Here is a 27,964-nt window from a genome sequence, read left to right as displayed (position 1 = left end):
CAAGATATTTTGTGAGGAAATTGTATAAATACTTCATCAATTGAAGTAATATGTGTGGGATTTTGATGCCAAGGCTCTTCAATTTGTAATAGCTTCTATTATAGGATTTCTAATGAAAGCCTTCCGGCTCTAGTTTGACAGAATTTTGTGTTTTCTAGTATGTCTTTCTAGTGTTTCATATCTTATTTCTACACATGTTCAAAGCATTTATAGGAAGGTCTGGGTAAGTGTAGATTGAGTATCAATTTATTCTTAAATCCCCTGCAAAATCATAACCTTTAGAAAGAGATTAGCTTATTGGACTATTTGTCCAAGATAACTCCTCTTTGACTGGTTTTTGCTTTATGCCTTTTGATAGCCATTAAAAGAGATTAGCTTATTGGACTATCTATTTGAAATAGCTCCTCTTAGAATTGGTTTCAGTTTGGCCTTCTTGAATAACCTGAATATGTTTTGTTGGGCTGTAGAAATCTTCTACACGCATCCAAATTTCCCTAGTTTTTAAGTAGTCAGTCTGACTACTCAATTATTAGGAATCCCCTTACATTCTTCTACCATAATTCTTGAAAAAGGTAAGTCATTCTGTCAGTCTGGAAGCCGACACTTTTAGAAGAGACCCTGTGAAAGAGGCCTTTAGTCATGATTAGGGATTATCTCCAACCATCCCCAATTAAAACCATAAATCTGGCCATTGTGCTTCAAAGGTTGTTTTTCAGTGACAGGTGAACAACATTAAACAAAGCCTCGTAACCACTGAGGGAGCCCCCTCTGGTTCAAGGGCCAGCTTGAACCTAAAGGCTAGTTGAGTTGGTTTCCTGGCGAATTTTTTGCAGCCAAAGACTGCCTACAAGAAATAGGTACTACATCTGGCATCGTTTGCCGGGGAGTGAAGTAACGAATATATCTTTCTCTAGGGAACGATAAAGATTAGATCTATTCCTTGCTGGTGAACAAGGAGTAGGCATTTATTATTGGTTGCATTTCTTTCACCTGGCGACTCCACTTTGTTGTATGGCAATTCCACTAGGTAACCGATCTCACTGTTCAAAATTTCATTTGCCCTTACTGCTATGCAAGGTTCATTGATACTTGCAATCAGCGATATATGTCGTTCCCTCTCAACCATGGTCAGAAATCTAAAATGTCTACAAAGGATGCAGATTTTAAAGTACACATGTGAGTATAAGTTTTCCATGGGATTTTATGTTCATATTGTATATATTCTTCATATTTTCAGCTTTTGGCAACGAGGTTTTTCAATAAATCCACTCCGCACTTTGTAGATTACACCTAACAGAGTAAAATTTTCCAGTTCTGTTACATAAAGGTTTGGGATTGAATAGATATTATGAGTTTCAGTATGCAGTAGATCAACGTGTTCATTGTTTATAAGTGGTGTGATTTGAAGAGTATATGATATATCAGCTTATATGTAGGTTTTAACCCCATACAGAAATTACCTGCATACGAATTCTAAAACACATAAAATAAACAATGTGAGAGTATAACACTTAAGACACATATACACAGAGATTTTCCCCTGGATCCCAAAACCGGGACTACCAGCTTGATTTTTCATTATGTTCCTTTCAATGTTACAATACATATTTATACATGCCAAAGCATCCAATACCATGGACCGAAAAACCATCGCGTCCAATACCATGGACCGAAAACCATCGCGTCTAAAAACTTGTGCGAAAATCATGCACAAAACCATAGGTGGGTCCACCCATCCTAACATAGGGTCCAAAACAAGAATTTTCCGGGTGTTGCCCCAGACCCCATAAAGTGGGGTTACGGGTACCCCTCAAACCCCCTGTTAACTACGTGGAAAGAATATAACAAAACCCAACATTCTCCCACTTGTTGTTTTCTTTCCACAAGGGGGCACAAGAGAGCTTAGTCATTTTTCCAGCCCTGAAACGCCCATTTTCTCTCTACACCAAGAGAACTTCTCAGAGCTCACAGATTTTGTCAATGCTGCAGTATTCTTCAAAGTGTCCAACTTTACCAACAAAACCTTTTTGTCTTCTATCATATCCCTCACAAAGTGATACTAAACATCAATGTGCTTTGTCTTTGAATGATATGCAGGGTTCTTTGCCAAGAAAATTGCACTTTGGCTGTCACAGTCTATCCTTATAGCTTCTTGTACTAACCACATACTTGAACACAATCTTTGTAACTAAACTGCTTCCTTGCATGCATGAGTGGTTGCCATGTATTCTGCCTTTGTAGTTGATAGTGCCACTACAGATTGTTTCTTACTCATCCAACTGACTGCACCTCCAAATAGGTTAAACACATGCCCACTTGTAGATCTTCTCTGATCCAGATCTCCAGCCCAGTCTGCATCAACAAAGCCACGAATATCCAACACACTGTCCAATCCTGGTCTTCCTTAGTAGCACAAACCATAATCACTAGTGCCATGCAAATACCTGAAAACCCGCTTCACTGTTGTCCAATGCTCCTTTCCTTGTTTTTAGATAAACCTGCTCAATACTCCCACTGCATGTGCAATGTCTGGTCTAGTACAGACCATTGCATACATCAGGCTACTGACTGCACTTGCATATGGAACAAGGGACATGTCCTCTTCCTCTTCTTGTGTCTTGGGACACTGTTCAACAGATAACCTCACACCTACTAGAATAGGAACCTTCACTGGTTTACTATCCTGCATATTAAACCTCTGCAATATTGTCTCGACATACTTCCTCTGGTTTAACCAGAGCTTCCTCTTTGCCCAATCTCTTTTAATTTCCATGCCCAAAATATAGTTTGCAGCACCAAGATCTTTCATGTCGAATTTGGAGGACAATTGGGTCTTCAAATCCTGGATAATTTCTTTGTCATTTCCAACCAGCAACATATCATCCACATACAAGACCAAATAAATAACACGGTCACCAATTAATTTAAAATACACACAGTGATCTGCTTTGCTTCTGGTGAAGCCAAGTCCCCGTATAAATGTATCGAATTTCTGATACCACATCCTTGGTGATTGTTTTAACCCATACAAAGACTTCTTTAACTTACATACCAGTTCTTTCTTACCCTTCACCGCAAAGCCTTCAGGTTGCTTCATGTAGATCTCCTCTTCCAGATCCCCATGAAGAAATGTTGTCTTCACATCCATCTGTTCTACCTCAAAATCAAAAGCAGCAGCAACATATAAAAGTAATCTAATAGAAGTTACCTTGGCAACTGGAGAAAAAATATCACCAAAATCAGTTCCTGTCACCTAGGAATAACCTTTTGCTACCAACCGAGCTTTGCATTTCTCCACTTTTCCTTCTGCATTTGTCTTCTTTTTGAATACCCATTTGTTGCCAATGGGTTTCCTTCCAGCCGGCAACTCCACCAGATCCCAAGCCTCATTTTTGTGCAAAGATGCCATTTCATCAACCATGGCCTCTTTCCAGATTTTTCCATCCTCTGAATCCGCTGCTTCCTTCACAGTTCTGGGATCTTCATCAGTAACAGACAAAGCAAAATTTGAACAGAAAGCAAATGGACTATACCTTTCTGGCTGCCTTCTTTCTCGAACTGATCTTCTCACAGCCGAAGTTTGTGGCTCTTCATCTTCTGATTCCTCCTCTGCTGTAGAGTCTGATTCTTCCTCCTTTAGCTCAAACTCTATCTTCTCAGGTTCCTTTGGTTGGACTTCATGTTTAATAAGATATTTTACCTCTCTGAACACCACATCTTGGCTATACACAATGTTCCGTGTGATTGGGCTCCAAAGCTTATACCCCTTTAAACCATCCTTATACCCAATAAAGATGCACTTTTCAGATTTACTATCCAACTTGGTTCGTTTCTCCTTTGGAACATGTACATATGCATCACATCCAAATACCCTCAGATGTGAAAGAGAGGGTTTCTTACCAGTCCATACCTCTTGTGGAGTCTTATCCTCCAACGGTGATGAAGGTGACCTGTTGACCAGGTAACATGCAGTATCCACCGCCTCTGCCCAGAGTTCTTGTCCTAACCCGGCACCACTGAGCATGCTTCTTGCCCTTTCCATCAACGTCTTATTCATTCTTTCTGCAACTCCATTTTGCTGAGGTGTATATGGAGTGGTCTTCTGTCGTGCTATACCACACTTCTTACAGAATTCTTCAAATTCCTTGCTGCAAAACTCTCTACCATTATCTGTCCTCAGCACCTTTATCTTCTTCTCTGTCTGATTTTCCATGAGAGCCTTAAATTCTTTAAACCTGTCAAAGGTTTCAGATTTCTTCTTAAGGAAATATATCCATGTATTCCTTGAGAATTCATTTATAAATGATACATAGTACACAGAATTACCGAGTGATGGAACCTTCACAGGTCCAAACACATCACTGTGCACAAGTTCTAATATCTGTTTCACCCTCTTACTACTAGAGGGGAAACTCACCCAATTCTGCTTCGCATATACACAATTTTCACAGAAATCAAAATCCAGAGAGCTATTACTCATACCTTCTACCATACCGCTACCATGAAGTATTTGAAGGCCCTTCTCTACAATATGTCCAAGCCTTTGATTCCACAACATGGTCTTCTCTCTAGAGACCACTAGATTTTCTGCTCCACTTTCAGGAACCACAGAACTGTTGCACCCATTAAAAACAGTGCTACTTTGCAGCTTGTACAAAGTTCCAATTCGAACTCCCCACATCAATACCAGTGCTCCCCGAACCATTTTGCAGGTATCCTTCTCGAACACTGTTTTTACACCTCCATCATCCAACTTGCTTACAGAAATCAGATTTTTGGCTAATGCAAGAATATGTAGAACACCCGAAAGTGTTCTAACCCTTCCACCTTGCAAATTCAACTTTACTTTTCCGCGACCAATGATTCTAGCCTTCCTATCATCCCCTAAGAAGACATTTCCACCATCATATTTCTCATACTCACAGGACCACTCTCTATGGGGAGATAAGTGAAAGGATGCACCTGAGTCAATCAACCATGCCTCATGATCTACATGTGTACTTGGAGAAGCCAAGTACACATCCCCATCTTCATCTGAGGTGGTTTTCGCCTCTATAGAATGAGCATCATCAGATCCCTTCCCTTTATCAGGAGCTTTAGATTTACAGTCCCTTTTGAAGTGCCCTTCCTTTCTGCATTTCCAGCACACCACCTTTACAGGTTTTCCTGGAGATTTAGATCTCCCACTCGATGACTTATTTTTGTTTCTGTTCTGGGACCGTCCTCATACAGACAAGGCATCACCATTTTGGCTCTCCATATTTTTCTGTCTCATCTCCTCCGTCAGCAAGGCTGAGACTATTTCATCAAACTGCAAGGCAATTGCATTGCTACCTATTGCAATAACCAGACTATCCCATGAATCTAGTAGAGAACGCAACAAACTGATGCACTTATCTTGATCTGAAATTTTAATATCAACAGATGCTAACTGACTTACCACAGTATTAAATGCGTTCAAATGCTCTGTCACCGAGTCTCCATCTTTCATCCTCAGGTTATACAGCGTTTTTCGCAGGAACAGTTTATTCACTAGAGACTTAGATTGGTACAAAGTCCCTAACTTGTCCCACAAATCCTTTGCTATAGCTTCCCCTGATACATTCAGCAATACTGAATCTGAGACACATAATCGCATTGTGCTCTTTTCCTTCCGATCCAACTTCTTCCATTCTTCATCAAACACTCCTGTTGGTTTAGTACCCGGATCTACTGCAATCCACTGATCTTTATCCACCAATAGATCCTCCATCTTGAGTTTCCACAACTCAAAACTCTAACCATTAAATTTCTCGATCTCTATCTTTCCACTGCTCGCCATCTTCTTTCACCACCAGAATCGATCTCGCAGATCTCCCACCAAACACGATCTACCACAGGCCCGAGCGAAACCCCTCAACAACAAAGGCGTCCCCTTGAAGCCAAATCTGCGTTGATACCAAATGTAGGTTTTAACCCCGTACAGAAATTACCTGCATACGAATTCTAAAACACATAAAATAAACAATGTGAGAGTATAACACTTAAAACACATATACACAGAGATTTTCCCCTAGATCCCAAAACCAGGACTACCAGCTTGATTTTTCATTATGTTCCTTTCAATGTTACAATACATATTTATACATGCCGAAGCATCCAATACCATGGACCGAAAAACAATCGTGTCCAATACCATGGACTAAAAACCATCACATCCATTACCATGGACCGAAAACCATCGCGTCCAAAAACATGTGCGAAATCATGCACAAAACCATAGGTGGGTCCACCCATCCTAACATAGGGTCCAAAACCAAAATTTTTCGAGGCGCTGCCCTGGACCCCATAAAGTGGGGTTACTGGTACCCCTCAAACCCCCTGTTAACTACGTGGAAAGAATATGACACAACCCAGCATTATATGTTTAGTCTCTAGAAATTTTCAAATTTCAGTATGAAAGAATATCCAAATTAGTGCAGGCATATGGTTGCATTTTACAATTGTAGGTTGCAGTGTGCAGTGGAAGAGTATTCAAATGACGACACTGATCCATGGGGATTAGTTATATTTCTACATAAGATGGAAAATCAGTGGTTGGTGGTTTTATTGTATGACTCCATGCCCAACACTAAAGCCAACTGGTTTACTAGTTCTATGCATCCCACAGGGGGAAGCAGTACCCATTGGAGCTGATGTTGTAACATGATTAGTTTTGATCATTTAAATTTGTTGATATAATAGGTTTTAGTAGTTTAGAAATAATAAATGTATGCAAGATTAAATGCACCCTCAAAATTTAAATTTAAGTTTCATTAGCTGGTTGATTTAGTTAATCATGCATTTAAACATGATTAAATGATGTAATAAAGTAAATTCAAACATGGTTTAAAAAAATATGAGAACGAATTTTCAAAAAATGAAAGAGGTTTTTGTTGATAAAATCCTCATGTACAAAAACCTCTCTCAGTTTTCTAACATCTATTATGGTTTTGGAGATGAAAATGCATCTTTGAAGGCATGTTTTCCAGAAATTTCCTGTTTTAGTCACCTTTTTGCAGAGGATATTTTGACTAAAAAAAGATGAATATTTGGAAACTGGAAGAATTTTTGGTTCATTATATTCTGAAATACAAAATCCTTTTTTCAGAGGATATTTTGACTAAAAAAATATGAATATTTGGAAACTGGAAGAATTTTTGGTTCATTATATTCCGAAATACAAAATCCTATCTCACTTTTCACACAAGTGTCAGGGGTTGGGACATACACTCTCATCATGTTTAGCCTATTTTTCCGACTATGCAATGTCCTATTTAAGTCACCTTTTTGCATAAACTATTATGGATAATCAGAGATGAATATTGGGAAACTGGAGGAGGTTTTTGTTCCTAAGATAATAGACTACAAAAACCTCTCTCAATTTTCACACAGCTAGCTCGGATTGAGATATTCAAAGGGATGACTGGACCCTATTTTTCATAAATTTGGAAGGAAAAAGCTCTAGACAATTAGCAACTTGGAGGCCACCTCATCAAATATGAGTTGAAATCAAATTCGAATTTCTCTTCTTTATCAACAGAAATCCTCAAGGATAGTACAAGAACTCTTCAAATAGTTTTAGTTACCTTTATTTGTGTTCTATTTTTGTAATACAGTTTTCAAATATTTGTAATAGCTCTTCATATTTTTATTAAGATATTTTGTGAGGAAATTGTATAAATACTTCATAAATTGAAGTAATATGTGTGGGCTTTTGATGCCAAGGCTCTTCAATTTGTAATAGCTTCTATTATAGGATTTCTAATGAAAGCCTTCGAGCTCCAGTTTGACAGAATTTTGTGTTTTCTAGTATGTCTTTCTAGTGTTTCATATCTTTTTTCTACACGTGTACTAAGCATTTATAGGAAGTTCTGGGTAAGTGTAGATTGAGTATCAATTTATTCTTAAATACCCTACAAAATCATAACCTTTAGAAAGATATTATCTTATTGGACTGTTTGTCCAAGGTAACTCCTCTTTGACTGGTTTTTGCTTTATGCCTTCTGGTAGCCATTAAAAGAGATTAGCTTATTTGACTATCTGTCTGAAATAGCTCCTCGTAGAATTGGTTTCAGTTTGGCCTTCTTGAATACTCTGAATGTGTTTTGTTGGTTTGTAGAAATCTTCGAAACGCATCCAAATTTCCCTAGTTGTTAAGTAGTTAGTCTGACTGCTCAATTATTAGGAATCCCCTTATATTCTTCTACCATAATTCTTGAAAAAGTTGTCATTTTGTCAGGTTGGAAGCTGACACTTTCAGAAGGGACCCTATAAGAGAGGCCATTAATCGTGATTAGGGATTATCATTGATCGCCAACCATCCCCAATTAAAACCATAAATCTGGCCATTGTGCTTCAAAGGTTGTTGTTCAGTGACAGGTGAACAACGTTAAACAAAACCTCGTAACCATTGAGGGATCCCCCTCTGGTTCAAGGGCCATCTTGAACCTAAAGGCTAGTTGAGTTGGTTTCCTGGCGTATTTTTTGTAGCCAAAGACTTCCTACGGGAAATAGGTACAACAACCCCCATGACTGTAGCTTCAGTTTGGTGGTAATTTGTTAAGGGTTCTGGAACCTTGGGCCAGGGTTAAGCCCGAACCCTCGACTCCTACTTCTTGTGGTCTCATGAGCGTGGGGTGGCTAGGGACCAGGGCTTAGCCTCAGCCCCATCCCCCAACAACAAAGCGCATAAACTTTATATAAAAGTTTGCCACTATACATATCAAGTGACACCTTGCGCCCTAGCGGTAAGGCATTGCAATGTTGGTTCGGAGGTCTTGTGTTCAACTCTCCCAGAGGCTGTCCGTCCATACAAAAATTTTACTACCCATTGGGAGGCCACATTACTACCCACTATTGACCCACGTGGCTCCCATCCATTAGGCCAAAAAACCAAAAATTTGACCAATAAAAAACACAAAAATTTTTACCAATGTAGTGAGGCCAAGTGGCAGCCTACCATTGGCCTGAGAAACCCAGTCAACCTATCCAGTCGGCCTGCCTAGTCAATGTACGGATTGCCCAGTCAGCAGTCATGCAACCATCCTGCAATTCTTTTACTTGTTTGGGAAAACAATCAGAATGTGATATCGGGAGCATACGATATTGATTTTGAGCGATCAAAGTTGTGTTGGATTCAAGTAATTGAGATCTAGGCTTTGGTATAGGTTTTGAGCACTTTTGAATATTTTGAATTTTGAACACTTTACTGATCCTCTGGATACTCCTCCCAACTGGAAGCTTTTGGACCTCCAAAAGACTATTTTCAGTCTGCAAACAGATGGGGGTACAATTCTCTCACCATTCCCATCTTAATCCATTTGGTTTTATTTGGACTTGTACCTTTGAGCTTCATATGTAGGTGCTTCATGTTCCCTCTTTTTGAAGTTCTTGTTTTTCTGTCAAGGATAGGATCTTCCTGAAATTCTTCAAGATTTTTAGGAGAGAAAAACTCTCTTGAAAGAATCTGAACATTCTCTCCTGAATCTTCAATCAAAGAAGGCTTATCCAATTTCAATTTATTTTCACCTTGAATTTTTTCTTCGCTGATGCAAAGCCTTACTTCATCTCCAACCTAAAAAATTTGGTCAACACTATGCTTATCAAGTTTCGCCTCGTACTTGGCTTGACTCTTCACCAATTGTGTTCGCCATCACCATCCACCATCCTTCTTCAAAGCCAAAACATTAGGAGACCACAAGAAGATGTACTAGAACTAATGTTCCCTTTATCAAGTAGCATCTTGATCCCTACATTCTCTAATACTAGCATATTGTTCTTATCAATGTTCAAAAGTGATACATCGTGCTGCAAATGAACTTCATGTTGTTTTCCTCTTTTAGGAGGCAACATGTCAAATTCCTGAAACTTCTTATCACATGTGTTAACAATTTCAACTAAATCGGATTTTAATGGTGTATCACATTCTTGGAAGGCTTCAGATTCACCAACATCTTTATGTTTAATCATCAACAATGCAAAATTATGACTAGCATTAACAAACCTCTTCATTTGTTCAACATTCACAGGAGACAAATTCAACTTCTTGCGATGTGCTCTAAGCATATATTAAATCGCATTTTTAAATAAATAATGCTTGTTCTCATGGCAATAAAAGATGGCTTTCCTATCATATAAGTATGGGCTTCCCAAAACAATCCCACATATGTCAAGTGGTACCACATCAAGTTCTACCTCAACAATAAAATTTTCAGTGATGGAAAATTTAAGTATGCATTTTTTTGTCACTTGCAAATTGGCATTGTCACATACCCAACCCAAAGGATAAGGTTTAGGATGAAGAATGGTTTCCAAATTTAGTTTCTTGACAATATATTTTGAAATAAGGTTTTCTTGTGATCCACTATCAAACAAAGTATCTACTTTGTTATGTTTTGTGATTACTCTAATATGGAAAAGATTTATTCTTTCTCTTTCATTTTGAGTTTCAATGGGTTTGTTAGAAGAACTAATACTTGCAATTGAATCCTTACCTTTCAATCCCATGGCTAAGATTTTTGTTTCATTTCCATAATCATATCCTATATCTTGTTGTGTAGTTGCAGCAGTCTTTTCTTTCTCTTTGTTATTAAATTTTTTGGGTCTCATCTCAAGATGAAGTTTTCAATAATGGTCTTCATCATGGCCTTCTTTTGAATAGTGTTTACATGTGAGTTTTTCTCCCTCCTTCTTGACTGGAGCATTCTTTTTATCCTTGCCTTTGAACTTCCATTTTCCTTTGTCTCTAGACTTAAATGACTTCACACTGGTTTCTTCAAAAACATTCTTCCCTCTTGCTTCTAAATGAGTTGGTTGTACACAAAATTCATCTAGTTTTGTAGGGTTAAAAATGAGAATTGTGTGTCTCAAATAACTATGTAATCCTCCAATGTATTTTTAGTAGAGTGACTTGAGACGAAAAAACTACACCTAAAATCAAAGCTCTTTTCCTAAATTCTTGAGTATAGTTTTTCACATTTTGACCCTTAGCTAGCCTAAAGTTTTGCTAATCCATTATAGATTTTTGCATGTATGCTAATGGATAAAATTGTCTTCTTATTGCAACAAAAAAATAATTCCAAGACAATAAAACCTTACCATGTTTCTTCATGTCCTCTTGAGTTTTGGCCTCCCACCAAATAAGTGTTGCACTTTCCAACCTAAGAGAAGCAAGCTAAATTTTGGTTTCATCATCTTTGATTCTTTTTATCCTGCAATACACTTCAATCTAACGAATCCAATTATCTAATTTCAAACTTTATGTCAAGATTTGGAGGCGTTTGTGAAAGGTTAGATGAAGTAGAATATGAGGATAAAGATGAGGATGAGGATGGAGGTGAAGGTGGTGGCTTGTCACCATTTCCTCCATCCCCTTTTGGAGGTTTATCTCCTTTTCCTCCATATTCTTTGGAGGTTTTGAGCTCTCCCTTTGAAACCTTGAGTTCCTTTCCTCATAAATAAATTTTACCATTTTAGACATTTCAAAGAAATATTTTCTAAAAGTTCTTTCATCTTTAGACATCCCTTCAGGACCTTCTTCATGTGCCATGACTAGTGAAGTTTGAGATATGAGTGATCCTTGAAACAATTTGAGATATTGGCTCCACAAGTTCTCCTTCTCTTTTAAGCTTCAACCTTGTAAGCAACAAAAAAACACTTTAAAACAAAATAAAACCTTCACGGCAACCTTTAGCTCTAATACCAAACTGATCTGTTATGCAAACTTGAAGGTGATCGAAAAATTGCAAGTAAAATTTTATGTATTTTAGGCAATGGATCACTTTGCAAAACACATAAAATAATGCTTTTTAAACTTAGTTAACAGCATAAACAAAGACAAATATACCATATCATAAACGCATGGCAGCAAAAATGATAAAGGAGTTCACCCCTTCTCTTGGGCTACATCTCTTGGTCCAACTTCCAATGTGGAGCCTCTTTCATTAAGTGCTCAAATTTTTGTTTACATGGATTTATAGTGCTCAGAATGTAAAATATATGTCTCCAATGGCTTCAGAACAATTAAAAACCCTAGTTGGGCTTTTGTTGGGCTCAATTTGGCCAAAAACTGAAGAAGTTATGCTCTCTAGAAGTTTTATCTGCTAACTGATCTACAAACTGGACTGATTTGCTATCCATCCTATGAATCCACATTTTCTGGAACCACCAAGTGACAATTTCGCCCAACTCTAATGAGATTCACATCGAATTGGGTGCTTTTTGTTGCCTCGTTTAAGTGCCCAATAAGGCCTATGGCAGAAAATATTGGGCACATGGGGCCATGCGGACAAGGTTTGGGGCTATCCACCTGCCCCCGTCAGCATAGCCCCAAAACTTTGGCATTTGGTTTCGCGCTCTACCTGAGGTCGTTCCCCATTTTTCTACACCTAAGTGCTATACTCCACTCCGCCCATGCTGTGGTCCCATGTTGTGTGGCGCAACCGAGCGTTGGTCTTTATACTTTCACTCCAGCCTGTTGGCTATCTGTTGTGCCCACTCACTGGGTCACATGGTCCACCAATGAAATTGGGGCTGGACCCCAAAACTTTGTGCCCAGTAATCATCTCTCTACGCCATCTGCCACTGGTCATATGTTGTGTGCACGAGACCATCGGTTGGTCCCAAATGTTCTGCCCTTGTGATTGTAGCTCCGGTCTGCTGATAATTTGTTAAGGGTTCCAGAACCTTGGGCTGGGGCGAAGCCTGAGCCCTCGACTCCTACTTCCTGTGGTCCTGTGGGCGTGGGGTGTCCAGGGGATAAGGCTTAGCCCCGCCCTCGTCCCCCAACAACAAAGTGCATAAACTTTATATACAAGTTCGCCACTATACATATCAAGTGACACCCTGTGTCCTAGCAGTAAGGCGCTTCAATGTTGGTTCAGAGGTCTTGTGTTCAACTCTCCCAGAGGCAATCCGGCCATATAAAAATTTTACCGCCCACTAGGAGGCCACGTGGCTGCCACTATTGACCCATGTGCCTCCCATACATTAGGTCAACAAACCACACATTTGACTAATCAAAAACACAGAAATTTTAACCAGTGTGATGAGGCCAAGTGGAAGCTTGCCATTGGCCCGAGAAACCCAGTCAGGAGTCCTGCAACCAACTTGCAAATTTTTTACATGTTTTGGAAAACGATTACAACGCGATATCGAGAACGTACGATATCGATTTTGAATGATTCAAGTTTTAGTTGATTCAGGTCGTCGAGATCTACGCTTTAGTACAAGTTTTGAGCACTTTTGAACACTTTGAATTTTGAGCACTTTGTTGATCCCCTGGATCAAGGGAACACTCCCAATGTGCATCTAATTCCAACTGGCAATGCTAATGACCAAAAAAAATCATCCCCATCCTTCCCTTCTCTGCGACATAGTACATCGGTCAATCCAATCACCCGTTCCGTGCAGTCACTCACTTTCCAAGTTTCCCGGCATCCCCTATCCTAGGAGATCCATCCCTTGGTAAGGCTTCCTCGCATTGGAAGGTCAAACAACCAAGGCATATACCTGCCTCAAAACCACCATACCATTCATAGCATGCTCATGGTAATTAATGGACATAATTGGGTACCAGTGTCCCACAATGGCCCTACTCCTGAATGCTTTACCAGCATATTGTTGCATGTTCTAATTCCTTTTGTTGTTGTTACTAATGCTTGTCGTCAGTTTCGAACATCCAACCGGGAATTTCATGCTTTCCTATACGAAGCACATAATTTCCATTAGATTCAAAATAAATTTGAAATAACTTCAAATCGTACCTCATTGGTAGCTCATCAATAAGGTACACTTGCAATCATGTTTATGTAACAACCCTCATGAAAATTCCATGTAATAAAAACAATAAAGACAAAATAATAACCATGGTTTATGGGGCACGTATTCCAAGCTTAATGGTGGGAAAAACATCCTAGTGGGTGTTCATTCGATTTATTATGGCTAAGAAAATTGGCAAAGGTAATGGAAAAGGCTTTGGAAAGGCAAGAGGCATTAATTGACATTTTATTTATGAAATAAAGAAAATTATAAGAAAAGGAAGGTGAAAGGTCACAAGTTGTATGTGAGGAGTAAATTAAAGGAAAATAATGGAAAATGGAGAAAATAGAGGCCTAATTCACAAAAAGGCTTCTGAGGATCAGTTTGTAATTTCTTGTCAGTTTATTTTTGGAGCTCTCTCATTTCCTCTCTCTCTCTTTCTCATTCTTGGACACTTAGAGTTTTCTTGTAGCACTCTTGGAGAGTGTGGCATACTTGGATTTTTGGAGCAAGAAGGAAAAGGAAGAGTAGGAAAGCGCAAGAGGACATCGGGATTAGCAACTACATCAGGTTTTACTTGCAGGTATCGAGTTGCATGTATGTTTTCCTCACTATTTTTGGAATTCATGGCATATGCATGTGGTTTATTAGTCATGATATGTCACTGGCATGGAGGATTGCCTGGATTGACAGTGGATTTGCCTAGCTTTGCCATTTCCTGGATAACCATGGTGTTATGGGTTCATTTGCTTTGTTTTCTGGTTGGTTCTCATGTTTCCTTAGCTTGGGTTGAGTTACTAGTTCCTATAGCCTTGGTTGGATAAACGCTCTGGAGCCCTATAACAGCTTGGGTTCAGTTATTAGTCATGGAGCCTTGGTTGGACAAACGCTCTGGAGCCCTTGGTGGGTTGACTTACCAGTCCTAGATCCTTGGTTGGAAAAACTCTCTAGAGCCCGACAACAGTTGTGGATTGAGTTATTAGTCCTAGAGCCTTGGTTGGAACAAATGCTCTGAAGCCCTAGAAGGCTTGGATAGAGACCAATATGGTGATGGTTTGGTGATTTCCGACCATGAGGTGGAATCATTGTTTGATGGGTTGAGGTGGTTGGCCTCTGGAAGCCCTAGATGGTTTTGGATTGATGTGTTTTATGAGATCCCACATTCATGCTTGGAATATGGCACGGGGGTGACTAGCTGAAGAGAGTTTTGGCTCAGCCATGTCTACAGTCAGGTGGTTTGTGGAAGTCCCACAACTGGTTGGCCTTTGCATCAATAATTTGAGATTATTTCTCCTTTTATTTTATGAGTATTATATTGGTTTATATGTGGATCCCATGGATGTGATTTCCTTGGTATTTATGTTGTTATTATGTTGGTTATGTATGTGTTTTATGACAACAACTATGTATGGCTCTCATCATGTTTTTACTTGTAAATGAATTAACAATGGATCTATGACCTAATGGATGAAATGGAAACTAATGTTTTGAGGCATCAATTCTTCTTAGTGATTCTCAAATGAGTATGAGACCCCTATGCTTAGATCTGTCAATTACACCTGTAGATTACATAGGCATGATATGTTTGATGAAATGTTTGTCATGGCTAGTATGGGTCAAGTCAAGGTCTTATTCAAGTAATTGCATTTGTATTTCATTTCTTTGTTATCTTGTTGTTCTAAGAGTTTCATTCAACTCTAGGCAGTGACCTGGGCTCTGGACCTAGAAAAGTGGCTCAAATCCTGGGGACACCTGCACAGTACTGTGCAATTTAGTCCCTAGACATTGGCATGCCTTATCATGAGAGCATCCAGAGCCTCCTGGATGTTGCCATACCTATATCATGGGAGCATCTGGGGGTCAAGTGGTCTAAAATCTCAGTGGAACCCTGAGGCTAATTGGCAAAAATGTTGGTATGGTTTATGAGGGTCCTAATGTTGATGTTAAAGACCTGTATGTTGTGTTTCCATCGATTCCACTTCCTTAACGTGACTTATGAAGTCGAATCATATCATAGTGGCCTCTTGTCACATGTTTACCTTGGTTGATTAGTTACTTGGGTAGATGTGGGAGGAGGGTGCTAGAGAGTGGTATCAGAGCATGGTTCACCACTCGGACTAGATGGGTTGGGTGCGTTGGTCATGCATTATGTCGGTTGCATAGGTGTTTAATATGTTGTGATACCATGTGCTTGTTTCATTTTCATGGTGTTTATCACGGTTGTAGTGATGTTTCCATGTGGAAGTTGATGGTGTTGTTGTGGAGTGCATCGTCATGAGTATATGACTAGTTACATGTTATATGTCACTTACATGTATCGTTCTTGTATGATTCGTTAAATGTTGCTACCTATGGTTACAAGTATTGCTGGTTTATGCTTGATTATATGTGTTTAGGTGTGTGTGTTTTCCATGTTTAGGCTTGTGTGTTGTTTGCATATGTGTTGGTGTATCATCTATGTCTATGTTTGTGAATTGTCTACATACATTGGTATGGTTGATGTCGTCATGCATGAGGTCATGGTATGTGTGGTTGACATGGTCATGCATCGGTGATTGGACTCTAACTAGAATGATGGTGATAAGGTTATATGCTTATGAGTTATATTTCTATATGTTGTTGTGACTATGTTATACATGCATTACGCTGATTTGTTGATCTTGTAGATGAGATATCCTCCCCGAACTATGCTAAGGTACATTGGTTTATTGTGATTTGGTTTAGCTGACATGATATACCTTGCAGGAAGAATATCAAAGATGACTAGCAAGATGGTAGACTACAGTTCTCAAGACTCTCCCTATGGATCAAATGAGAAGCGTGGTGTTGGGCACTCTTTTGATCTAGTAGACACATTGAGAAGTTTAAAGGTAGAAATAAGGAGTTGTAAGGCAGACAATGACAGAATCATACAGGCATAGGAGAAACAAGCAGAGGTAAATGCAGTGATACTTCAGAATTTTTCATATTTGCAGTGATAATGACGACGTCAGATCGGCCATGAGCAAGAGGACAGAACTAATGGGGCATATGGTAGTATGTTGCATGGTGATCACAAGTCAGATAGAGATGACACGGTCAAAGATGGCAGATTTTTGGACACTCTGGATAAGAGAGGTGATAGACACAGGTACTATTCTAGTTATGGTTCAGATAGGCACTATGATCGTCACCGTTATCATCCTTACAAGATGAGTGATAGGGGATACTTGCTAGATGATTTTAAGAAAGCAAAGCCACCTACTTTTGATGGAGAGATGAAGAAATCGCGGGATACAGAGGCATGGTTGCATGGCATGAGGAAGATCTTCAAGTTGCATGATTATTCAGAGAACATGAAAGCCAGAGTAGCTACATTTAGTCTCAAAGGTAAAGCAGACATTTGGTGGGAAGATGTGAAGAATTTCAGATGTATTCATGAGGAGGAATTGACTTGGAGTGAGTTCGAGAGGCTATTCAAGAAGAATTATATGTCGGAGAGATACTTTGATGACAGGGAAAAGGAATTCTATGAGCTAAATATGGGACCAATGACAGATGAGGAGTACACTAGCAAGTTATTGGAGCTACTGAGGTATGTGCCTTACATCACAGAGGAGAAGGCCAAGCTTCAGAGGTTCATTAGTGGATTATTGGTTGCATTCAAAGACAGGATTGAGTTCAATGAGCCTATATCATTGGATGAGACCATATGAAAGTTAAGGCATTGGTATGAACAATCGAAACGTGGATCTGAGACTAAGCTGGATTGGAAAGGTAATGCAAAGAAAAAAGGAAAACAAGACAAGAAGCGAGAAAAACCTCACAATACAGGAAATAAAGAGAACGTAGCACCATCTAAGAAGTTCAGTGCATCTGATAGAGGACGGGGACATCGATCTGAGGAGCGGAATAAGGAGCCCGTGCGGTGATGGACGTGTGGAGGGGATCATCAAAGGAGAGATTGTCTACAGTATCAAGGTGGTAGGCCTTAGATATATAGTGTGCAAGAGGCATAGACTGTTAGGATGTTGGTCATAGTGTTCCTCGTATTTACGTAGCATTGGATAACAAATAGGCAGACCATTAGGCATCTATCATTGAGATGGACGGTAGTATTTGTGATCAATTTATTTCTATTTTGATTGACCTTGGATCTAATTATAGTTATGTTAGTCCTAACTTGGTGGAAAAGTATGGTTTGAGTAAGTAATCGCATGCAGAATATTGGTTAGTGCAGTTGACTACAAGTACAAAGAAGCAAGTTCACCATTGGGTAAGAGCTTGTGCATTTGATTTGAATGGTATGCCGCCACAACACATTTGAAATTATTATCATTGGGATCATACAGTATGTTGTTGGGAATGGATTGGTTGTACTTTCATAGAACCAAGGTGGATTGTTATGACAAAGCCATTGAGTGTGTGGATGAAAATTGGGAACCAAGAGTCTTACAGGGAAAGAATAAATCCACATCATTTAGGATGGTAACAGCTATGCAGGCCAAGCGTAGTCACAGAAAAGGGTGTGTATTTGCAGTACAAATTTCTAGTGACAGAGGTAAGGAAGTTGAGGATGTAGATGTTTTGAGCAAGTACCCAGTTCTACAGCAGTTGCAGGATGTATTTCATGAGGATATGTCAGAGTTGCCACCTCACAAGGAGATAGACTTTTCTATTGACTTGGTGCCAGCGGCAGCTCTGGCATTAAAGGCACCTTACAGGATGAGTACACCTGAATTGGTAGAGTTGAAGTTGCAACTGAAGGAAATGTTAGACAAGGGATACATTATGCCAAGTGTATCACCTTGGGGTGCATCAGTATTGCTTGTGAAGAAGAAAGATGGTACTCTCAGATTATGCACTGACTACAGGCAGTTGAACAAAGTGACCATCAAGAACAGGTATCTGTTGTCGAGGATTGATGACTTGTTCGATCAGTTGAAGGGAGAAGTAGTGTTCTCGAAGATTGATTTGAGATCCTGATATCACCATGTACGCATCAAAGAGGAAGACATTTACAAGACAACCTTCCAGACCAAGTGTGCGCATTATGAGTTTGTTGTAGTTCCATTTAGTTTAACTAATGCTCCAACTACTTTTATGTTCTTGATTAATAGTTTTTTGTGTTCGTATTTGGATAAGTTTGTTATTGTGTTCATCGATGATATATTGGTATATTCTAAAAATGAGGAAGATCATGTTAAGCATTTAGCAACAATGTTGAGATTGTTGAGAGAGCATCAATTGTATGCTAAGCTCAACAAGTGTATTTTCTTTTAAATTGAGATACATTATTTAGGACATGTTTTCTCCAAGGAGGGAATTGTAGTAGACCCAGAAAAGATAAGAGTTATCATGGAGTGGGAAGCTACCAATAATGTAGATGAGGTGAGGTCCTTCATGGGATTGGTAGGTTATTATAGGAGGTTCATTAGGAACTTCTCACATATTTCTTATCCTACCACATCATTGCATAGGAAAGGTAAGAAGTTTGAATGGACAAAGGAGTGTGAGGCAAGTTTTGAGCATCTTAAGCAGTTTTTGACACATGCACCAGTATTAAAGATTGCAGATCTGGACAAAGAGTTTGTAGTATGCATAGATACTTGCAAGAAATGACTTAGTGGAGTCCTTATGTAGGATGGACTGGTGGTATGCTATGTCACAAAAGATGAATGAGAACGAGCAGAACTACCCCACACATGATCTTGAGTTGGAAGTGATTATACATGCATTGAAGATTCGGAGACACTATCTTCTGGCAGGAGGTATATATAGATGAGAGATCACAATGGTTTGCAGTATCTATTTGAACAACCGAATTTGAATGGCAGGCAGGCTCGGTGGTTGGCCACGATCAGTGAGTTCGATTTTGAGATAAGATCTATCAAAGGTAAAGAGAATATGGTGCCAGATGCTCTTTGCAGGTGGGTACAACTAAATCACTTAGCAACTATGAGCTCCTATGGGACAGACTTACAAGATAGGATCTTACAGGCAGGTTAGCAGGATTTCAGGTATATGGAGATTATGCCCAGGTTGCAGCAAAGTACTAGTATACAAGTATAGGTGGTAGTATAGGTACATGTAAAGGTGGTAGTACAGGTACAAGTATAGGTGGTAGTACAGGTATCATTACAGATGGTAGTACAGGTATAGGTACAGGTGGTAGTACAGGTATAGGTAGTAGCACAGGTAGTGGTACAGGTGCAGGTGCACCGAATATGGACTATTTCCTTACAACAAATGGATTCGTTAGATTTAGACACAGAATATATGTGCCAGACAATAGTGAGCTCAAAAAGGTCATCTTGAGGGAGTTTCATGTGAAACCTTATTCAGGTCACCTAGGCTATCAAAAGGCATTGACCACAGTCAAGAGATTTTATTATTGGTCGAACCTGAAGAGGGATGTAGTGGAGTTTGTGGCTAGGTGTTTCGATTGTTAGCGTGTGAAGGTAGAGTGTAAACATCCAGGTGGATTGCTACAGCCAATTGCAATTCCAGAATGGAAATGGGAGGTCATTTCCATGGACTTTATCACAGGTTTGCTGAGGACAGTGAGACAACACGATTCCATCATGGTTGTTGTGGACAGGTTGATAAAGGTTGCACACTTCATTCCACTGAAGTCTACATTATTAGCTAGCAATGTAGCATAGGTATTCATCAAAGATGTGATCAAACTGCATGGTCTTCCGAAGAAGATTGTGTCAGATAGGGATGCAAAGTTCACTTCCAAGTTTTGGAAGGATTTGTTTGCAGGTTTGGGCACAGAGTTGGCCTTTAGTACAACTTATCATCCATAGACAGATGGACAAACAAAGAGGGTCAATAGGATATTGGAGGACATATTTAGGATGTATGTGATGCATCAGCAGCGAAAGTGGGAAGAGTATATTTCGCTAGTAGAGTTCACTTACAACAATGGGTATCAGGAAAATTTGAAGATGAGTCTGTTTGAGGCATTGTATGGGTGGAGTTGCAATACTCCCATTAGTTGGAGTGATCCAATTAACAAGGTGTTTATTGGACTGGACATGTTGGTGGACATGGAACAAGAAATTCAGGTAATCAAGAAGAATTTGAAGGCAGCAAAAGATAGGAATAAGAGTTATGCATATCGAAACAGGTTGTTCAAGGAGTTCCAAGTTAGGGAACAAGTGTACTTTCACATAAAACTAAAGAAGAGCTCCTTATGGAGTGGATCATGTGCCAAGCTGGCACCATGGTTTTGTGGGCCCTTCAGCATTATTGAGAGGATTGGGAAAGTAGCTTATCAACTTGCACTGCCTCTGACAGTAAAATTCCATGATGTTTTCCATGTTTCATTGCTTAAAAAGTATGTTAAAGATGTTGATCATGTGATTGACTAGTCTGTATTGCAGGTGGAACCAGATGAATAATTCCAGTCGAAGCCTCAGCGTATATTACAGAAAAAGGTGTTCATGCTCCAAAACTGAGCAATCGAGCAGGTTAAGGTGCAATGGAAGCACTTTGGACCCGATGAAGCTACATGGGAGATGGTGGATCATATGCAAGCTATGTATTCTTCTTTGTTTGTCGGGTTGAGGCAAAACAATTTTGGTGTGGTGTTTTGGTATATGTTTTGGTACATGTTTAGTGATTATATATATATATATATATATATATATGGATGTAAATATCGCCATGAGCTATGTTATAAAGCTCTAGTAACTGGTATGGGTGTCATGTCATTATGATGTTATGTTTGTTATGTTTTCATGTTGATTTGCTTCTCTGCAAGTTGATCATTGTAAAACTACAACTAGCTAAGTTATAAAGCTCCATCGATAGTATGTTTTGCTTATAGCAGTCTTGTCATTATTGTTGGAGAAAATGTAACTAGTTTCAGTCTTCATAAATGTAATTTTGATATTTGTACTTATTCAAGAGAAGAGAAATTATTTTTCTATTATTTGTCAATGAGTTTCTTGCTCATTGAAAATAGGATAATCACATTTTGAAGTGCTTCTAGAGAGTCAAAGTCAAAATTTAATTATTAAAAGACCCTTTGAGGGCATGTTACATCATGTAATTCATCATACAAGGTCAAGGAAATAACCCCAAGCATGGTCAAATTCTCTCCTAGCACTGACAAAGTCTACAAGCAGCAAAAATGATGAATAAATGTTGAAATGTAATGCAACTTCAAGTCGGCTTTAGGGACAATCATGTCAGCTTCAAGAAGGAGAGACAGAACTCTATAAATAGAGGCTATCCACTCCGCATTTGGACACACAATTATATCTCTGAAATCCGCAATCAAGGAGGACAAAGTAAGACAAAGAAAAGGTGAGAAAGGGAGCTACAAGGGCAGCCAAGAAAGAAGGTGAAACAACGAAGAAGAAAATATTGTCTTTAGGGCATACACATAGTCACATGTGTGAAGAAGTAAGGGCTGCCTGCGACTACAACTATAGTAAGGTGCAGGTCACTATATCTCACAATTTTGTGGGTACAAATTAGGCCTACAAGGCCTCTCTCATCAGCAAGAAAAGGAGGTAGAGCCAACAAGAATAGAAGGATTTTTCTAGGGTTCTTATTGTCCACACGTGTGAGGATTTCAGAGGTAAGTTGTTACAAATCAACAACAGTTTAAAGGTGGCACTTAAAGGGTATCATTTGGATGTAGAGGAAGGTCTACAAGGTCTCCAAGATAAGCAAAGAAGGACCTCCTTATAGTGAAGAAGAGGAGCCCTAATATTCTAGGATTTACTAACCTATAAGACAAAAGTAATAGAAGACAAAGTGTCGGAAGATGTGCTAGAAGTGATAGTGAAGAAAGAGAAAGGATTTGACTCATGCTTGGAGGACATCCTATTCAAGGGTCTAGGGTTTAGTCGTTGTTCAAATAAGAAGCTTCAATAAGAGAAAACTTACAAAGTGTTTCCCTCTCAAGAGTGGAGTGGGTTTGTCCCTGGCAGAGAGCCAAATTTTTGTTCTTGTTATTTTGTTTTGGTAGCATTTTGATGAATCACACACATATGCACTAATAAGAAGAAGAATAAGTATAAGATAACTAAGAAAAAGTAAAAAGACTTCACAATTTGTGATCAAGTCTCAGAGAATCATCACAAAAATACTTTGCCCTAGATTATATAACATGGTATCAGAGGGAGGTTGACACATCAAGGAAAGGGAAACTCAAGAACACTCAAGCATAAATCCTAGAAGTCTCAACCACTTCAAGGACATGAAGGGTTTACAATCCATCATTCACCAAGGAGTGCCTTGATGGCTACAAAGCGAGAAGGAAAGCCTTATATAAAGGCACCTATAAAGAAGAGAAGATCTACATCAAGCTACAAGTCTTCAAGCACACCTCATCACCAAGAAAGTCCACTTGGAGAAGACAACTTGAAGGACACCAAGATCCAGGGAAGACAAGCCATCAAGCTTTCAAGGAGGAAGTAAATCAATCAAATCTCAAAATCTATCAAATAAGTATATGTCACCTTCTGAATATACATCGATGTCTTTTTGCAAGGAAAGCAATAAATTGGTAGGCACCAATAACTTTCTTGCATGGAAGAAGAGGATTGATCTACTTCTCAAGGATAGTGAGCTCCTAGAATATGTCAAGGGGAAAATCATTGTCCCTACTAAGGAACAGACTCAAGCCTTAGCGAAGTACAATAAGGATGAGACAAGAGCTCAAAGGATTCTGATAGAATCAATCAAGGACTCTCTCATTCCCTATGTCTCCAAGTTTGAGACATCAAAAGAAATTTATGATACCTAGTACATCTATTCACAGTATCCACCACTTGATAAGTATTATCTCTAAGGAATTAATTATACAAGATGAAGATAACAAAGTAAGGAATATATCCCTACTTCATGAAAATCTCTGAGATGAGAGATCAACTTCAAGAGCTTGGGGAAGTCATGTCTGACAGAGAGATGACAATTGTTGTACTCAATGCTCTACCTGAGGAGTGGGGAAACTTCACATCAAGAATTTATGCAAAGAAGGAAGCAACCACTCTCAGTGATATGTGGTCTCTATGCAAAACAGAGGAGACTAGATTTAAGGTGAAAGAATATGTGGGATCAAAGGAGAAAGCATTTGCTACCATGGCCAAAAGAAAGGGTAAATTTGGCAAGTTTGGTCCACGAAGAACAAACAACAAATACATGTCCAAGATCCAATGTTTTGTATTCCAAGAATATGGACACTACAAAAGGAATTGTCCCAAGCTTAAGAAGGACAACAACAACAAGAGAAAGAGAGAAGAATCTCATATAACTCAAGAGGTGGAAGAGGAAGGAAAGAAGTAAAATAAGGGAGATCCACTGGATCTCTACTATGACTAGGTCAAACTCTTTCCTTATAGACTTCTTTCAAAGTTTTGAGTAGAATATGAGCATGTAGGAATAAATTAAATTTCACGGCTAGAATTACTCTCTAGAATCTAGCATCATGATGTACATGAAGTTCTAGACACTCATGTAGATGTAGCATTTATGAGAAGAACAAAAATGCATAAGTAGAAATATATTCTAGAATATAGGATCATGGCGAATATATCTCAAATATATTCATGTAGAAGGAGCATACATAGAATAGGACCTCATATACGATGGAAGAAAACTTGATCACGACAAGAATCTTAGAAGACCTAAATCATAAATGGTAAGAAACATTTGTAAGGCGAGGATCATTAAGATCCTATGATGGAATCTTCAAGAGAAGCTTAGTGAACTAAGGCAAATGTCTCATTGGGAATCCCACTCATGGGATTCAAGAAAAGGGATGATATGCAGGCAGGCTAAGATGAAGCAAGAAGGGCTACACAAAATAATGATGAAGGAGGATCAAGATGAGGTATGTATGCATCAAAGTTTAAGTCATGTCATCATTTGTATATTATTGAGTCATGGGTATAGTTCTATAACACGATCAAGCATGAAAGGATCTCTTTCACCAAGAACATGCTCGAAAGCATGTACCACGATGCAATGAAGGTCAACAAAAGAAAAATATCACATAAGGAGCATAAGATTGTTGACTAAGAAGCAAGAAGAAATGCTGACAAGTTCAGAAAGCAAGGGATGAAGGAATGCTTCCACAAGAAGAATTAAGTGGTTGATCGATCTATCTGAGAAGAAGCAAATGAAGAAACAGATCAAGCATGTGAAGAACAACATGATCACCAAGAATCACTATCTGACAAAATGCCTTGAAAGATATCTCCCAAAAGAAGGCAGGATAACTCTGATGAAGGAAGAAAGGACCCTTGACACCTATGAAGGCCTTGGAGATATAAAAGGTGTAGATAACTAATTCTACTATATGAAGATGTTGTGATGAAGAAGCCATCCAACAAAAGGAAAAGCAATGTTGAAGCAATATCAGGATGAAGTCGTGATGGGCTACTAGGTCAAAAAATATAACCTATCAAGTACGATGGAGCATCCATGAGGAGTGCATTCTGAAGCATGGACAAGATGATAATGGAGTAGCCAAGATGACAAGAAGATCATGACAAAACAATGACATGACTAACCTAGAAGGAAAGTGATGGATTGATGATGCCCTATTGAGAAGAAGTTCGATCGAAAACTTCATGACATCAATAAAGGAAGGAGATCATGCAGCTGAAGGACCCACGAAGAATAAGTTATTGATGAAGGAAAGAGTCCCCAGTTAAGAGGGAGCTCTAACAAGTCCCTGATCAAGAGGGATCCTTGGATCACCCCTGATTACAAAGGAGTGACAAATTGTGTTTTCCATTTCATGGGTCATTCACGAAACCAAGACTAAACAGTCGTAAATCTAGATGAAGGCCATGAATGGAAATGTAAACACAACATAGACACAACATTCTTGTCTTCATTTTGGAAGAAAGAATGGGAGGATTAGGTAATCATCTGGCATCCGATACTCTTTAAGAATGTGTAGGGCATCCAAAACAAGAGTAGGCAAGAGGACTGATATTCTTTGAGGGCTCGGAAACCAAGATAAGAATAGTCCTAGAAGGTCATACTTGAGAACACCCAGGTGGGTATGTACCTTGAGAGACAATGATGAAGGTGTCTATAAATCATTGGTCTCGCTAGCATTATAGCTCATGGTCAGATAAAGAGATGGAGCTGTTAGTTAAGGCCTTACACTATGAAAATGTTGGTGAACATGATGCTATAACAGATGGATTGCTAATCCAGTTTCTCTTATGTGAATTCTTCAAGATTGAAATTTTCCAAACACCTTGTAATGTTGTATGAATACCTCCCTAGTTAAGAGGAAGTGTTGGAGAAAATGTAACTAGGTTTGGTCTTCATAAATGTAATTTTGATATTTGTACTTATTCAAGAAAAGAGAAATTATTTTTGTATTATTTGTCAATGAGTTTCTTGCTCATTGAAAATAGGTTAAGCACATTTTGAAGTGCTTCTAGAGAGTCAAAGTCAAAATGTAATTATGAAAAGACCCTTTAAGGGCATGTTACATCATGTAAGTCATCATACAAGGTCAAGGAAATAACTCCAACCATGGTCAAATACTCTCCTAGCACCAACAATGTCTACAAGCAACAAAAACGATGAATAAATGTTGAAATGTAATGCAACTGCAAGTTGGCTTTAGGGACAGTCATGTTGGCTTCAAGAAGGAGAGACGGACCTTTATAAATAGAGGTTGTCCACTCCTCATTTAGACACACAATTATATCTTTGAAATTAGAAAGCAAGGGGGACAAAGTAAGATGAAGAAAAGGTGAGAAAGAGGGCTACAAGGGCAGCGAAGAAAGAAGGTGAAACAACGAAGAAGAAAATATTGTATTTAGGGCATACACACAGTCACATGTGCGAAGAAGTAAGGGCTGCCTGTGGCTACAACTACAATAAGGTGCAGGTCATTATATCTCACAATTTTTCGGGTACAAATTAGGCCTGCAAGGTCTCTCTCATCAGTGAGAAAAGGAGGTAAAGCCAGCGAGAATAGAAGTATTATTCTAGGGTTCTTGTTGTCCACATGTGCGAGGATTCCATAGGTAAGTTGTTACAGATTGGCAACAGTTTAAAGGCAGCACTTTGAAGGGTATCATTTGGATGTAGAGAAAGGTCTACAAGCTCTCTAAGATAAGCAAATAAGGACCTCCTTATAGCGAAGAAGAGTAGCCCTAATATTCTAGGGTTTACTAACCTAGAGGACAACAGTACTGGAAGACAAAGTGTCAGAAGAAGATCCGGAAGATGTGCCAGAAGTGACAGTGTAGAAAGAGGAAGGATGTGACTCATGCTTGAAGGAAATCCTAGTCAAGGGTTTAGGGTTTGGCAGTTGTTCAAATAAGAAGCTTCAATAACAAAAAACTTAAAAAGGGTTTCCCTCTCAAGAGTGGAGAGGGTTTGTCCCAGGTAGAGAGCCAAATCTGTGTTCTTGTTATTTTGTTTTGGTAGCAGTTTGATGAAGCACACACATATGCACTAATAAGAAGAAGAAGATGTATAAGATAACTAAGAAAAAGCAAAAGAACTTCAAAAATTGTTATCAAGTCTTAGAGAATCATCACAACACTATTTTCCCTAGATTCTCTAACAGTTATAAGTGTTGTTGAACATCGAGGACAGTGTCCCCCCAAGGGGGAGGGTTTTGTAATAGCCCTGGTGAAAATTCCATGTAATAAAAATAACAAAGGAAAAATAATAACCACAATTTATGAGGTGTGTATTCCAAGTTGAATGGTGGGAAAAACATCCTAGTGGTTGTTCATTCAGTTTATTATGGCTAAGGAAATTGGCAAAGGCAATGGAAAAGGATTTGGAAAGGCAAGAGGCATTAATTAGCATTTTAGTTATGAAATAAAGGAAATTAGGAAAAAAAGGAAGGTGAAAGGTCACAGGTTGTATGTGAGGAGAAAATTGAAGGAAAATAATGGAAAATGAAGAACATATAGGCCTGATTGATAAAAAGGCTTCTAAGGATCAATTGGTAACCTTTTGTCAGTTTAGTTTTGGAGCTCTCTCATTTACTCTCTCTCTCTCTTTCTCTCTCATTCTTGGACACAGATTTTTCTTGGAGCACTCTTGGAGGGTGTGGCATACTTGGATTTTTGGAGCAAGAAGGAAAAGGAAGAGCAGGAAAGCACAAGAGGACATTGGGATCAACAGCTACAGTAGGTTTTTCTTGCAAGTACCAAGTTGCATGTATGTTTTACTCACTATTTTTGGCATGCAT

This window comes from Pinus tabuliformis, chromosome Q, assembly GCF_031772625.1.
Source record: "Pinus tabuliformis cultivar Carrire ecotype Pingquan chromosome Q, CPIR1, whole genome shotgun sequence".
Taxonomy (NCBI): domain Eukaryota; kingdom Viridiplantae; phylum Streptophyta; class Pinopsida; order Pinales; family Pinaceae; genus Pinus; species Pinus tabuliformis.
Note: the sequence above shows the minus strand (reverse complement) of the source record.